The sequence below is a fragment of the Arachis ipaensis genome, chromosome B7 (assembly GCF_059453495.1).
Source record: "Arachis ipaensis isolate K30076 ecotype BB chromosome B7, ASM5945349v1, whole genome shotgun sequence".
Classification (NCBI taxonomy): Eukaryota; Viridiplantae; Streptophyta; class Magnoliopsida; order Fabales; family Fabaceae; genus Arachis; species Arachis ipaensis.
The window spans coordinates 134,795,046-134,808,846 of NC_142442.1; positions in this window are offsets into that span (position 1 = coordinate 134,795,046).

Below are 13,801 nucleotides of genomic sequence, written 5' to 3' on the forward strand. Positions count from 1 at the left end.
ACAGATTATCACATGTGCCTTATCATAAGGTATCCAAAGGAGATAGGAGAGAAAGTGACAATAGCAAAAAGTATGAGAGTCAGAAACAGTTACTCTGTTATGTGAACCACTTTGAGGAGTTAGGATATGAGTGATGATCCTGTGGAGCAGTGAGTTTGTGGGGCCGAGTGCTTTGTGAGTCGGAATGGTGCCGTCTAGGCCAGAAAAGTTCTCGCAAATATGTTGAAGGGCAACCTTGGATGTGACTCCAACCTGCGAGTCCCATTTGTCAGTCATGTAAGCTCTTGCTCCTTCATCTGTGTAGCCTAGGGTAGCCTCGATTGCCTCTGAGTTCAGGGTCATGTATACCCTCTTGACATAGGAGTGAATGGTGTTATCAATCAGCCGCATGTTAGCATAAAACTCACGAACCAATCCTGGATAAACTGGTTTCTGAATATGGAGCAGAGGAGTCCATTTCAGATTTGCAAACAGATGGGAAAAGTTCATTCCTTTGGCTGCCAGTGAGTCTAGATTCACTAAGTATGTAGCGCATAAGTGTCGTTTCTCCAACACTTCCTTGTGAAACTCATAGGATGCACATGAATTGAACCTGGCCAGATCAAAGTGTGAATGTGATTTGTTGAACTTGTTTTTGAAATCCAACGATTCCAAATTTGCAGGCTCCCTGGTGTTGTGCAACACAAAGCTTTTTGTCTTTTGTGAACTGCATCCGGTGTGGTCTTCTTTGGTGGTGACGGCGGCAGTAATGGAGGAGGTGAGGTGTGGGATTCTTCTTCTTCAGCCACGGGTACCTTCTCTTTCTTTTTTTTGGATGAGGTCTTTGTTGCTATTACTTTTCACCTCATGGTTTCGGTTTGCTTGGAAGGTGGTGAAAGTGATGATGAAGAGGTAGAATGAATGTGTATGTGAGTGTGGGTTTGAGGTGTGGAGGGTTTTTTCGGAGAAGAGAATGCGTTCACTTTTTCTTGGAGCGGTTTTCTTTTTCATGATAATGAAAATGGAGAAGTGGAGGGGAGGAAGATGAAGAGAACCGAATTGAGTGGAGAGAGGAGGGAGGTTAGGGACGCATTAAATGTTGAGTGGAGAGAGAGAATTGGAGGGAGCTAATACTCATTAATGGGCGGTTATTAACCAAGGGGAGTTTCCTTTTATTTGAAATGAAAACTGAAAAGTGGTTTCCTAGAATCAAGGGATGAGAAGAGGGAAAAGATTTGATTTGACAATATCCTCTTCCAACAAGATTTGATGAGACAACAAAAAGAGATTGTGATTTACACAAAGAGGAACTAACAGAACGGTCAAGGTAGGGTCAAAGAAGTTTGGTGGGGCCCAAAAGAGTTAAAGTCTGCGCAGTCTCCCCCTTGATCATAGCCCTTTCAACACATCTTGATTTTTTATCTCCTGTTTTCCTACGAGACAAAACTTAACAGAATCAAAAATTTTACAAGTTATCAATAGAGCTTAAATCTATCATTCCCAAACTTTTTCTCAAGGTGCAGAATCTGTCTTCACAGAGGGGTTTTGTAAAAATGTCAGCAAGTTGGTCTTCAGATTTTACAAATTGAATATCAATAGTACCCTTTTGTACATGTTCTCTAATGAAATGATATTTTATTTCAATGTGCTTGGTTCTTGAGTGCAGAACAGGATTTTTAGAAATGTTTATAGCACTCATGTTATCACAAAATAAAGGTATACTATTGATTTTTAATTTGTAATCTTCCAACTGCATTTTTAACTAAATTAGTTGTGAACAACATGCAGATGCAGAAATATATTCAGCTTCAGCTGTGGATAGAGTCATTGTGGCTTATTTTTTGCTTGACCACATGTTGAGTGAGCTTCCAAGGAAGCAACACATGCCGGATGTGCTCCTTCTATCCACCCTATCTCCCGCATAATCTGCATCACAAAACTCTACTGCACAAAAATCATCAGATTTTGGATACCACAAGCCATAATCACTAGTTCCCTTAATGTATCTAATGATGCGCTTAACGGCCGAAAGATGGGATTCTTTTGGGTGAGATTGAAATCTTGAACATACACCCACACTTTGAACAATATCCGGTCTAGAGGAGGTAAGGTACATGAGAGATCCTATCATTCCTCTATACCATGTTTCATCCACATCTTTCCCATTATCATCCTTTTCTAGTTTAGTGTTTGGATGCATTGGTGTTCCCATTGGTTTAGAATTTTCTAGGCCAAATTTCTTGATTAGTTCTTGTGCATACTTTTCTTGGTGAATAAAGGTACCACTAGGAGTTTGTTTAATTTGGAAGCCAAGAAAGAAAGTTAGCTCTCCCATTAAACTCATCTCAAACTTACTAGTCATGAGTTTTCCAAAGTCTTCACACAAAGACTCATTGGCCGATCCAAACACAATGTCATCCACGTAAACTTGAACTAGGAGAATATCATCATTAGATGCTTTAATAAATAAAGTAGTGTCGGTGGTACCCCTTTGAAATTTATTTTCTAATAAGAAGGCACTAAGCCTTTCATACCAAGCTCTTGGAGCTTGTCTAAGGCCATAAAGAGCCTTTGAGAGTTTGAAAACATGGTTTGGAAATTCTTTATCTTCAAAATCAGGGGGTTGTGCCACAAACACTTCTCTATCAATAAAGCCATTAAGAAAAGTACATTTTACATCCATTTGAAATATTTTAAAACCCTTATGGGCAGCATAGGCAAGAAGCAACCTAATTGCTTCCATTCTTGCTACCGGAGCAAAAGACTCATCAAAATCTATACCCTTTTCTTGATCGTAACCTTGGGCCACTAATCTAGCCTTGTTACGAACAACTTTTCCATCCTCACCTAATTTATTTTTGAACACCCACTTAGTACCCGTAACTTTCTTACCATCCGGATGAGGTACTAGTGTCCAAACCTCATTCTTGTCGAATTGAGCAAGCTCTTCTTGCATGACTTTGACCCATGATGGATCTTCAAGAGCTTGTTTCACATTGTTGGGCTCCATTTGTGACAAGAGTGCAAAATTGCTTGGTTCGGATTGCCTTTTGGTTGAGGATCTTGTTGTTACACCTTGAAAGGGATCACCAATGATAAAGTCATAAGGATAACCCCTCATGGACTTCCATTCTCTTGACTTCCGAAGTGATGTTGAGCTTTAATGAGCTTCAGTGGGTCTTATTGTTTTAGATTCTCTTGTTGGCTCAGGAGACAAAATGGAAATATCTCCTTCATTCTGACGAGACAAAACTGGACTGACAGATTCTTCATTTTGAGCAAACTTGAGATTTTCTTCACTAGTTTCCTTGTTGACAATATCTTCAAAATCTGTATCATCTTCAATCACAGCACTGAAAATTGAATTAGAATCACAAAAAGAGACATGTATGGATTCCTCTATGGTCCTATGTTCCTTGAGGTAAATTCTATAGGCCTTGTTAGTGGTGGAGTATCCAACAGACATCCCTTCATAGGATTTTGGATCAAATTTACCAAGGTTTTCTTTATTATTAAGTACAAAGCATTTGCATCCAAAAACATGGAAATACTTAAGATTTGGAGGGGTTCTTTTCCATAGCTCATAAGGAGTTTTCTTCAACCCTTTTCTAATAATGGTCCTATTCAAAATGTAACAAGCTGTATTTACAACTTCAGCCAATAAAAATTTTGGAATCTCATTCTCACAAAGCATGGCCCTAGTCATCTCTTGAAGGCTTCTATTCCTTCTCTCAACCACCCTATTTTGTTGAGGAGTTCTAGGGCATGAAAAGTTATGAGCAATTCCAAAGTCATCACAGAATTTTTCAAAGTCTTGGTTTTCAAATTCTCTTCCGTGATCACTTCTCAAATGGGCAATTTTTAAATCTTTTTCATTCTGAATTTTTTTGCAAAGGGTTGAGAAAGCATGAAAAGCATCATTTCTTATGAGCAAGAAAAAGTACTCAACCAAATCTAGAGTAATCATCTACCACCACTAGACCATAGTGTTTACCTCCTAAACTTTGAGTTCTTGTTGGACCAAAAAGATCAATGTGTAACATCTCTAATGGCCTTTTGGTTGAAATTCCATCTTTTGGTTTAAAAGAGGATTTTACTTATTTTCCCAATTGGCAAGCATTACAAGTAAGATCCTTATCAAATTTGATATTTAGAATTCCTTTAACCAAATTTTTCTTGACTAACTTAGAAATTTGGTACATGCTAGCATGACCCAACTTTCTATGCCACAGCCATTTTTCAGATTCAAAAGAAGTGAAACATGTTATATTTTGTTCTTTCAAGTCCTCAAGAGTCAATCCATACACATTATTACATCTTTTAGCCTCAAGCAAAATATTCCCAGTTTTTTCACAAACAACTAAGCACATGAACTTTCTAAAAATAACTTCATATCCTAAATCACACAATTGGCTTACACTAAGTAAATTATGTTTCAAACCATTTACAAGAAGGACATCATTTATACAAGATGAAAAGCTTTTACCAACTTTTCCAACGGCCACTATTTTTCCTTTACCATCATCACCGAAAGTGACAAATCCTCCATCATACTCATCAAGCTTTATGAAGAAGGTTGTCTTTCCGGTCATATACCTAGAACACCCGCTGTCCATGTACCACATATTCTCCTTCCGTTTGGATGTTAGGCACACCTGTTCAACGTGGTCAACCATAAGACATGGTTGAGACTTGGTTTCGGACTCTTCATCATCTTCAGAATCATTTTCTAAGTCCTCCCAAGAAGCCATCAGCCCTTTCTTCTTTCCCTTCTTTGGCTTCTCTTCTTTCTTCTACTTAGGGAAATCTGACTTGAAATGCCTAGTTTCTTTGCAGTTGTAACATGTCACTTTGCTGAGATCTTTCCTTTGTTTCCTGGAGCTGCTTCCCTTGCTTCTCTCCTTGAACTTTACCATTTTTTTGAATTTTTTGGCAAACAACACAAATTCATTTTCAGAGGAATTATCACTGGGTTCATCATCCATGGGGTTAGTAATAGAAGTAAAAGCAATTCCTTTCTTTTTTGAATCTTTTTTCAAATAAGTATTTTCAAAAGCAAGTAGGTTTCCTCTCAGGTCATCATATGTCATGGAATCTAGACCACTACTCTCAGATATGATTAAAGTTTTTGTTTCCCACTCTTTAGTAAGACATCTAAGAACTCTCCTCACAAGCACAAAATCAGGATACGTAATTCCCATAGCATCCAAGCCAACAATGATGATGCTGAATCTTTCAAATATTTCATCTATTGATTCTCCTTCCTTCATTGAGAACATTTCATATTCTCTGTTCAACATGTCTATCCTTGTCTTCTTTACTATAGTGGTTCCTTCATGAGTGATTTGAAGTTTGTCCCAGATTTTCTTTGCCGTTGTGCATCTTGATACCCGTCGGTACTCCTCGAAGCTGATAGCATAGTTGATAGCTTTGGCATTGAACTCCACCTTCTTTCTGTCTTCTTCGGTCCAGCTGGCTTCTGGTTTGAGTGAGATTACTCCTTCTGCACTTGTAGTGGTTGGAAACTGAGGACCCTCAAGGATGATCTTCCATAGTCTGTAATCTACTGCTTGCACAAAAATCTTCATTCTCTCCTTCCAATAGGTGTAGTTTTTACCATTGAAAAGAGGAGGTCTGTTGCTTGACTGTCCTTCTGTCAGATTGTAGGACACTAGAGTTGAGCCACTGTTCTCTGCCATCTGGATCTTTTCTCCAAGCTGCAAAGCTTGATCTCTTTGAGACCAAGTTCTGATACCAATTGATGGTTTTCAGTGGCTAAGAGAAGAGGGGTTGAATCATAGCCACTTTTTTTACTTGATAACACTTGCTGGCATTTGAAACAACTTCTGGAGACTTTTTTATTTTTGTCTCGTACCCAGCCACGAGACTTTTCTTTTTATCTCGTGACCCGGCACGAAATATTTTTCAGTTTTATCTCCTGTGTAGCAGAAACAGAAATGGAGTAGAAGAGAGAGAAAATTACACCCAGATATATACTGGTTCAGCTGCTAAGTGCAGTGCAGCCTACATCCAGTCTCCACCACAATGATGATGGAATTTCACTATAATCATTCTTGATTACAAACACCAATTCTCCCTAGGAACTACCCTTCCTATCCGGGACAAGTTCAGAATCTAAATCCCAATCCTGAACTTGACTTGGTTACTGCCAAGCTTTCAACTGCTAACTGCTAACCCAACTTGCAAGGGGATTCCCGCAGAATCATGAAACACAACACAAATGTACAAAGGACCTCTAAGAACATCTATGGCTTTTTCTTTTAATTTTGTACTCTCTGCCTTTTTCCGCTCTATGACTTTTTCATACAAACCTCATTGTTTGCCTTTTCCATAAGACTCAAGACAGACAAAATTAAACAGAAAAATATAAAACAGAAAACATTGAAGGAGAAGAACTTCTGTTAGTTTAGGTAGCTATGAGAACCCTGTGCCTTGCACTCTCACTCCTTGCTTCAAGCCCTGGCTGTTCACCCTTATATATAGGGAGAAGCCTCCACGGTTGAAACCAAACAAACCAAGCTAATCTTCTTCTTCTTCATGCAAACCGGTTCGGCCAGAGAGAGAAGAGGAAACTGAATGTAAAACCCAACATGCAATTACCTCTGGTCCTTCCTTGGTCACCAATCTTCATCAATCCGAGCCCTCCATCTTGCCTTGCACTCCAAGATGGACTCCTAGCCCTTGATGCTTCATGATGATGACAGTTTCATCTGCTCCAACTTCTGCCTCTTCCATCATGTAGCCATTGTAGCTACCTCCTGTGGTGGTTGAGTAAAATCAGAGTCAAGCCATCCCTCCAAGAATCTTACTCCTCTGACCGAAATCTTCTTCCTCCATTTTTGGGTATGGAGAAGCCAAGATCTCTTCACCAAATCTTACCATAAGTGATGAGAATCTCAGCCACAGCATACTTTTTATTTTCTTTTTCTTGCCATCATTGTGATGGTCTTGTAACTTGCTTCTCCTTCTCTTCGGTGGCTAGGCCTAGCTTCCATAGTTTCCTCTGTGATATGACCGAAAGAAGAAGAAAGAGTAGAGAGAGAAGAAAGAAAAAAGCAAAGCTATGAGTGTTAGATAAATTAATTAGGTGCAACTCTCCATGCTTTGTGTAGTAGCGTGTAAGCTATACTAAATGCCATCAAATCACTTTGACATTTTCTCTTTCATGTTTTCAAGGTAATTAACTCAAGCAAAAAAAAAAATTGAAATCCACCACATGATGGAAATGGGATCCGTTGGAAGCATGAAGCAAAAATATTTGCTTTCTCTCTCAATTGGTTTCGGACCAAGTATTGGGTCTTTAGTTAAATATGGGCTAATAATAATGTGAATACAATCTGGCCCATTTAAGCAATTCATTGTTTCAGTCACAACAAAAAATCTGTAACAATGCTGAAAACAATTTAAATGGACTTGCTGTATATTTCTTTTCTTTTTGGCCCATTAACAAAACCTGCATAGCAAAATTATTTAATTAACATATTTGAATTGGAATCAAATTAATAATTTTGTAATTAATCATATTAATAATATTTAGTCATCACTAATATTAACTTAGGGTTTTCCAAACTCATCACATTAGAGACACTAGATTTTTAAAATAAGGACAAATTGACAATTAATGAAAAAAAAGGCTTATGGCCGTGACTTTAGAGCAATGGAGGATTCGAGACACAAATCCTTCTAGCCCTTGAAACGCTAGATTCCAACCGTGATCTTTAAGGTTCTTAAGGATAATTATCTAAACCAAAGAGAACAAAATGACCTCTCATGAAGGCTCTTCAAAACCGAAAAGAGAGGATAGAAAATGAGAGTGGTTTATACACTTTATCTTGTTGGATATTCGGAAAAAAAAAGAAGAAAAATAGAGGATCAAACTGAAAATCTTGATTCTTGAAAGAATGGTGAAATGCTCCTTGATTTAGTGAAGTGAAAGTGTATGGAATCAATACAAGATCACTTTTTCTTCTCTCAAGGCTTCGGCCTCTCTTTTTCTCTAATTTCTTTTCTTTTTCACTTGCTAAATGTATTTAGGGCCCATTTGAAAAGTTTTAAAAGTAATTTTTTGGTTTAATTACTCTGTTGGTCTCTATAATTTCACAAAATTTTTAATTAGGTCCCTATACTTTTTTTCCTTTTAATTGGTCCCTGCACTAAATTTTTTTTCAATTGAGTTCCTATACTTTTTTTTCTTTTATTTGAGTCCCTGCACCAGTTTTTTTATTTTAGTTGAGTCTCTATACAATTAAGTTAATTACTACTAAGAGGATCTTAATTGAAAAAAAAATTGGTACAGGAACCCAATTAAAAGAAAAAAAAATATAGGGACCTAATTGAAAATTTCACGAAACTATAGGGACCAACAGAGTAATTAAACCTAATTTTTTTTTAGCTTTTGACTTATGAAAAGTAGTTGTATTAATGTCTGGTGTAATTTTCAAAACCAAATTGCAGTTTTTTAAGAAGTTATTTAGGAGCTTATAGAGAAGTTAAAAAAATGACTTCCTCATGATACTACTACTTTTTATCACATATCTATAAAATAAGCACTTTTAGAATTAAAAACCCAAACACAAAATAACTTATTTATAAGTTACTTTTAATATAGCCATTTATTATTTAAGCTATTTTTTCAAAAGTAGTTTAATTAAGCTGTTTACCCAAACTGAATCTTAGTGTAGTGTGAAGAGTGATTAACGAAGCAGTGGTAAGAAGTACTTTATTAAAGAAAGGTTTAATTATTTTGTTGGTCCCTATAGTTTCGTGAAATTTTCAATTAGGTTTCTATACTTTTTTTTTTAATTGGGTCCTTGCACCAATTTTTTTTTCAATTAAGTCCCTCTTAATAGTAATTGGCTTAATTTTATAGGGATCCAACTAAAAAAAAAAGAATTGGTACAGGGACCTAAATAAAAGGAAAAAAAAGTGTAGGGACTCAATTAAAAAAAATTTTGATGTAAGGACTCAATTAAAAAAAAAATATAGGAATCTAATTAAAAATTGTGCAAAACTATAGGGACTAGTAGAGTAATTAAACCTTAAAAAAAACAAGAGTGGATAAGATGGTATTAATTGTGCTTAGTCACTATCCAATCATATCCTATTAGTTGATCTTATCCTAAAGTCTAGAGATATTACCTAAGATAAATATAGATAAGAAGGTAATTAATGATCATCACATCTTGTCATGACTTAGTTGTAGGTTTTATCTCTAATGACCATGAGTAATTTTTTAAAGTAAAATAGATAAGATGGTAATAAATTATCCTAGTCATAATTAGTAATTGATCTTATCCTAATCATTATAGATAATTATCTAAGGTGAAAATTAATTAATAAATAGGTGTAGAGAGAGGATTCGGTTGAGAGAGAGAAAAAGGATAAAGATTGATAAGTTTAGGAATATCCTACTAGAATTAGGAGCATGTTTACCACATGGTAAAAATATAAGTCGTAGAGAATTACTTTAGAAAATAGTGCATAAATATGAGGCTTAGATTCTTTGTTAAAAAAGAAGAAAGAGAATCATAAAAATTCACTAACTAGCTTCTATGATTTTTTACAAAGATCATAATTAATCCGATTGACTTTTTTACTTAATTTTGACCGGAATTAATTACATTTTCTCTTCTAAAATATTACTAGAATATTATAGAGAGAATAACAGATAAAATTATCTGTGACATAGAAATCATCTAATTAATTATTATTTTTAGATTTTTTTTGAAAGAGTGGATTCTTACACTTTGTATATATTTCTGTTTTGTTATTATGATCTTGAGAAAATTTTCTTGTTAAGTTGGGTGAGTATTTAGTGGTTATAAATCTATTGTGAGGTAAGTCACCAAAAAAAATCTATTGTAAGGTTTTAGTCAAAGTTGACTTGGATAGAAGTTGGGTTTGTCCTAAATAGGATTTGGTTGAATCCTAGAAAAATTGGTGAATGTAATCTTGATTAAAGATAGTGAAATTTTATTATTGTTGTGATAAAGACATGATGTAGGCTGCATTGCACAAAGTAGTCGAACCAGGATATATCGCTTGTTACTTCTTTCTCTGTTCTGATTTTGGTTTTCTTTTCTAAAAGATAAAATAAAATTATCTCCTGCTTTTTATAATCAGAAATACTTTACAGCATCTATCTGATCCTTTTTTAAAATTCTATTTTGACTCCTCCATCGACAAGAGACAAATTAAAAGTATCTCCTGCTTTTTAACTTGAGGTAACTCAACAGATAGTCAGATACTACAAGATTCATCCAGTTAAAAAAAGTAAATAAAAGACTTAGATTCAACCTTCTTTTTCTAAACTACTGATAGTCTAATATCCATAAAAAATTTTACTTGACAAATCAGCAATAAAAATACAATATTTTAAAATTTTTGTGTCAAATGTAATGGATACCTCTTCTTAACTGCTATAAACTAGAAGATTTAGGAGTTTTTTAATTATTAAAACTAAACATTTTAAAATTTAAAATACTATTAATATAACTATTTAAATCTATTTTCACATATTAAAGAACACTCAATTGATTTTTTTTTGAAAAAATCAAATAAAAAATAACTTTAAAAAAATTATTTAGTTAATCATTCTTATAAAAATAGTAGTGCAAATAATAATAATAATAATAATGTCTTAAGAGTTGTATCTTACATTTGATTTTGTTTTTCGTGGCTGTATTTGGAAAAATTATAATTATAATAAAAATTTACATACATAATAAATTAGGGTAAAATACCTAAATAAATCAAAGAGCCACTAATATTATCTAATATTCTCAAAATAAAAAACGTTATGTAGATGTTATTATACATATATTTATGTAAATCGAATTGATTTAATTCGAATTACACATTCTAGTACTAAATCGAATCAATTTGAGTCGAATTAGTAGGATTTATTGGTAAATCGAAGTTATTATTCGATTCAAATTGCCAATGATTGATATTTAAAATATAACCCATGAATAGTAAATCGAATCAACTAGATTTGATTTACTACGTATATAGTAAATCGAATCTAATTGATTCGATTTACTACTGAACAACTTAAAACTTTTAATTTAAAGTTTTAAATTACATATTGTAGAAATATAGTTAGTCTTTTTATATTGTATAACTATTTATTACTTTTGATTCTGAAAAAATTCAAGTTTTAACTCTGGAGTTGTCACCTTAGAGGGTTATACTTTATATTAACTTTTTCAATATCAAAAGTCCTATTAATGATTCTTTAGATGCTAATGATTCAAAGAATGACTTTTAGTGAATTTTTAGAAATTGTTTATTGTTCCGTTTTAAATTCATAAGTTAATAAAAATATAGATTTTCTAGAATTTAAACTAAAACACAAATTGAATTTCTATTCTTATTCGTTTTATTTATTTTTTATATTTTATTTGAATTCAAATGAGAGTATTTTCTTTTTGACATTTATGCTTCAAAGTTAATATAGAATAAATAAACAATTAACTTATCAGTAATAAATGTCAATAATCTCTATCAGTACTAAATCAAATTAAGCTGATTCGATTTACTAATTACTATATATAGGTTGTTTAGTAGTAAATCGAATCAAATTCGATTTACATATAAATGTTGAATTAGTAGTAAATCGAATCTAATTGATTTGATTTATTACTTATGGGCTATATTTCGAATATCAATTTTTTGTAATTCGAATTAAATAACTTTAATTTACCAATAACTCTACTAATTCGACTCAAATTAATTCGATTTAGTACCAGCATGTGTAATTCGAATTAAATCAATTCGATTTATATAAATATATGTATGGAGACATCTACGTAACGTTTTTTCATTTTAAGACTATTGGGTAATATTGGTGGCTCTTTGATTTAGTGAGGTGTTTTACCTATAAACTTAATTACTAAATTAATTATTATATATTTATATATAAATATATGAATTATTTAATTTGAAAAAATCTAGAAGGCAGCAACTTTTATGTTTTGTGGCCAGTACTTAAACATCAAAAGAAAAGTGAGTGATCTCCCACCATTGGATGCATATAATCTCACACCATTAAAAACACTATTGATAGCTAATTGATGGTTATAAAACACAAAAATTACTGCCCTCTAACACTCCTCATTTAATTTATTTTTAATATTTATTTTACATTCGGACGTACTAGCCACATGCGTCCTAATCATTTAGATTATGTACACTAATCACAATTTTGATAAACCAGCATACACTCTATAGATCAATCTGTGGTGGATCGTATCACCAAGTTACTTTCATGGTCAAGTCGTCCCAAGTAACGTTATGTTAATGTTAGCCACTCATCAACCCAAATTGTTTGGTACGTAATTAATTAGTTGAATTGGTCATGCACAATTTTGTTCAAATGGTATTGTCAAATTCAATATTCCAAAGTGATTGTACTGCTTCAAAGTGAGAATCATAACCAATTGGATGCTTAATGTATAGTGGTTCAGGAGGAAGCTTTTGCGAGACCTCTTGAACAATATTCTTGATAATCTCACTTTCATAGCTGCAAGAACACACCACTCCGTTGCAATGACCATTCTATTTTAAATGCAATAATAATAAATGGAAGAAAATTGTTGCAAATGTTTAAAATCTTGTTATGAAGCTATGAACAGAAAAGTTATCAATAAAATTGAAGACATGCCCTAAGCTGTTCAAGCTGTGATGTTGATGGTTTGATGAACCAGAAGGGATTAAGAGAGGAAGAGAAATAAGTTCTTCTCATTGTTGGAGAGAATGAAAAATCCCCTTAGAAAATATTTGTTGAGTTATTACACCTTATATACTATGTACTTTTTATGTACTTTCACTAAAAAATAATTACAATGGTAAACCTATTATTGATAAAGAAATAATCTAGGTAACACCCTCCTGCAAGCTAGAATTGTGTAAATCTAACAATCCTAACTTGGAAACATTAGCAAGAAAAGGACCCGGTGGCAGAGCTTTGGTAAGAAAATCAGCAAGTTGATCCTTGGAACGAACTGGCATAAGATGAATGAGACCAGACAAATGCTTTTCACGAACAATGTGGCAGTCCACTTCAATGTGTTTAGTTCTTTCATGAAAGATGGAATTATTGGCAATGTGAATGGTTGACTGGTTGTCACAGAATATAGTGATAGACTTTTGAAGCGGCAAGCCAATGAAATCCATTAAGAAAGATAACCAACTAGCTTCACAAGTGGCAACAGCAATAGACCTATATTCAGCTTCTGCAGAGGACTTGGCAACTGTGGTTTGCTTCTTACTCTTCCAGCTAATGAGTGAGTTCCCAAGCATGAAGCAATAACCGGAAACGGAGCGACGAGTATCGGCACAGGTAGCCCAGTCAGCGTCGGCAAATCCAGTGAGATGCAGATTAGAAGTAGAGGAGAAGAAGAGACCAGTTGCAGGTCGGCCTTTTAAATATCGGAGTACACGAAAAGCAGCCTGTAGGTGAGAAGTGGTTGCACAATCCAAAAATTGGCTCAAACGTTCCACAGCATAAGAGATATCGGGTCTAGTGTTTGTGAGGTAAAGGAGTCGGCCGATGAGCTGTCTGTAAACAGTGTTGTCTGTTAAAATAGTACCTGATTCCTTTGAGAGTTTCTGACTATAATCAAATGGAGTAGAGAGAGGCTTGCAATCTAGATAACCAAAATCTCTGAGAAGGTCCATGGTGTACTTCCGCTGGTAAATGTGAATTCCAGAGTTAGAGCATGCTACTTCCATTCCCAAGAAGTATTTGAGATCACCAAGATCCTTTATTTTGAATTTGTCATCCAAATCTTGCTTGATG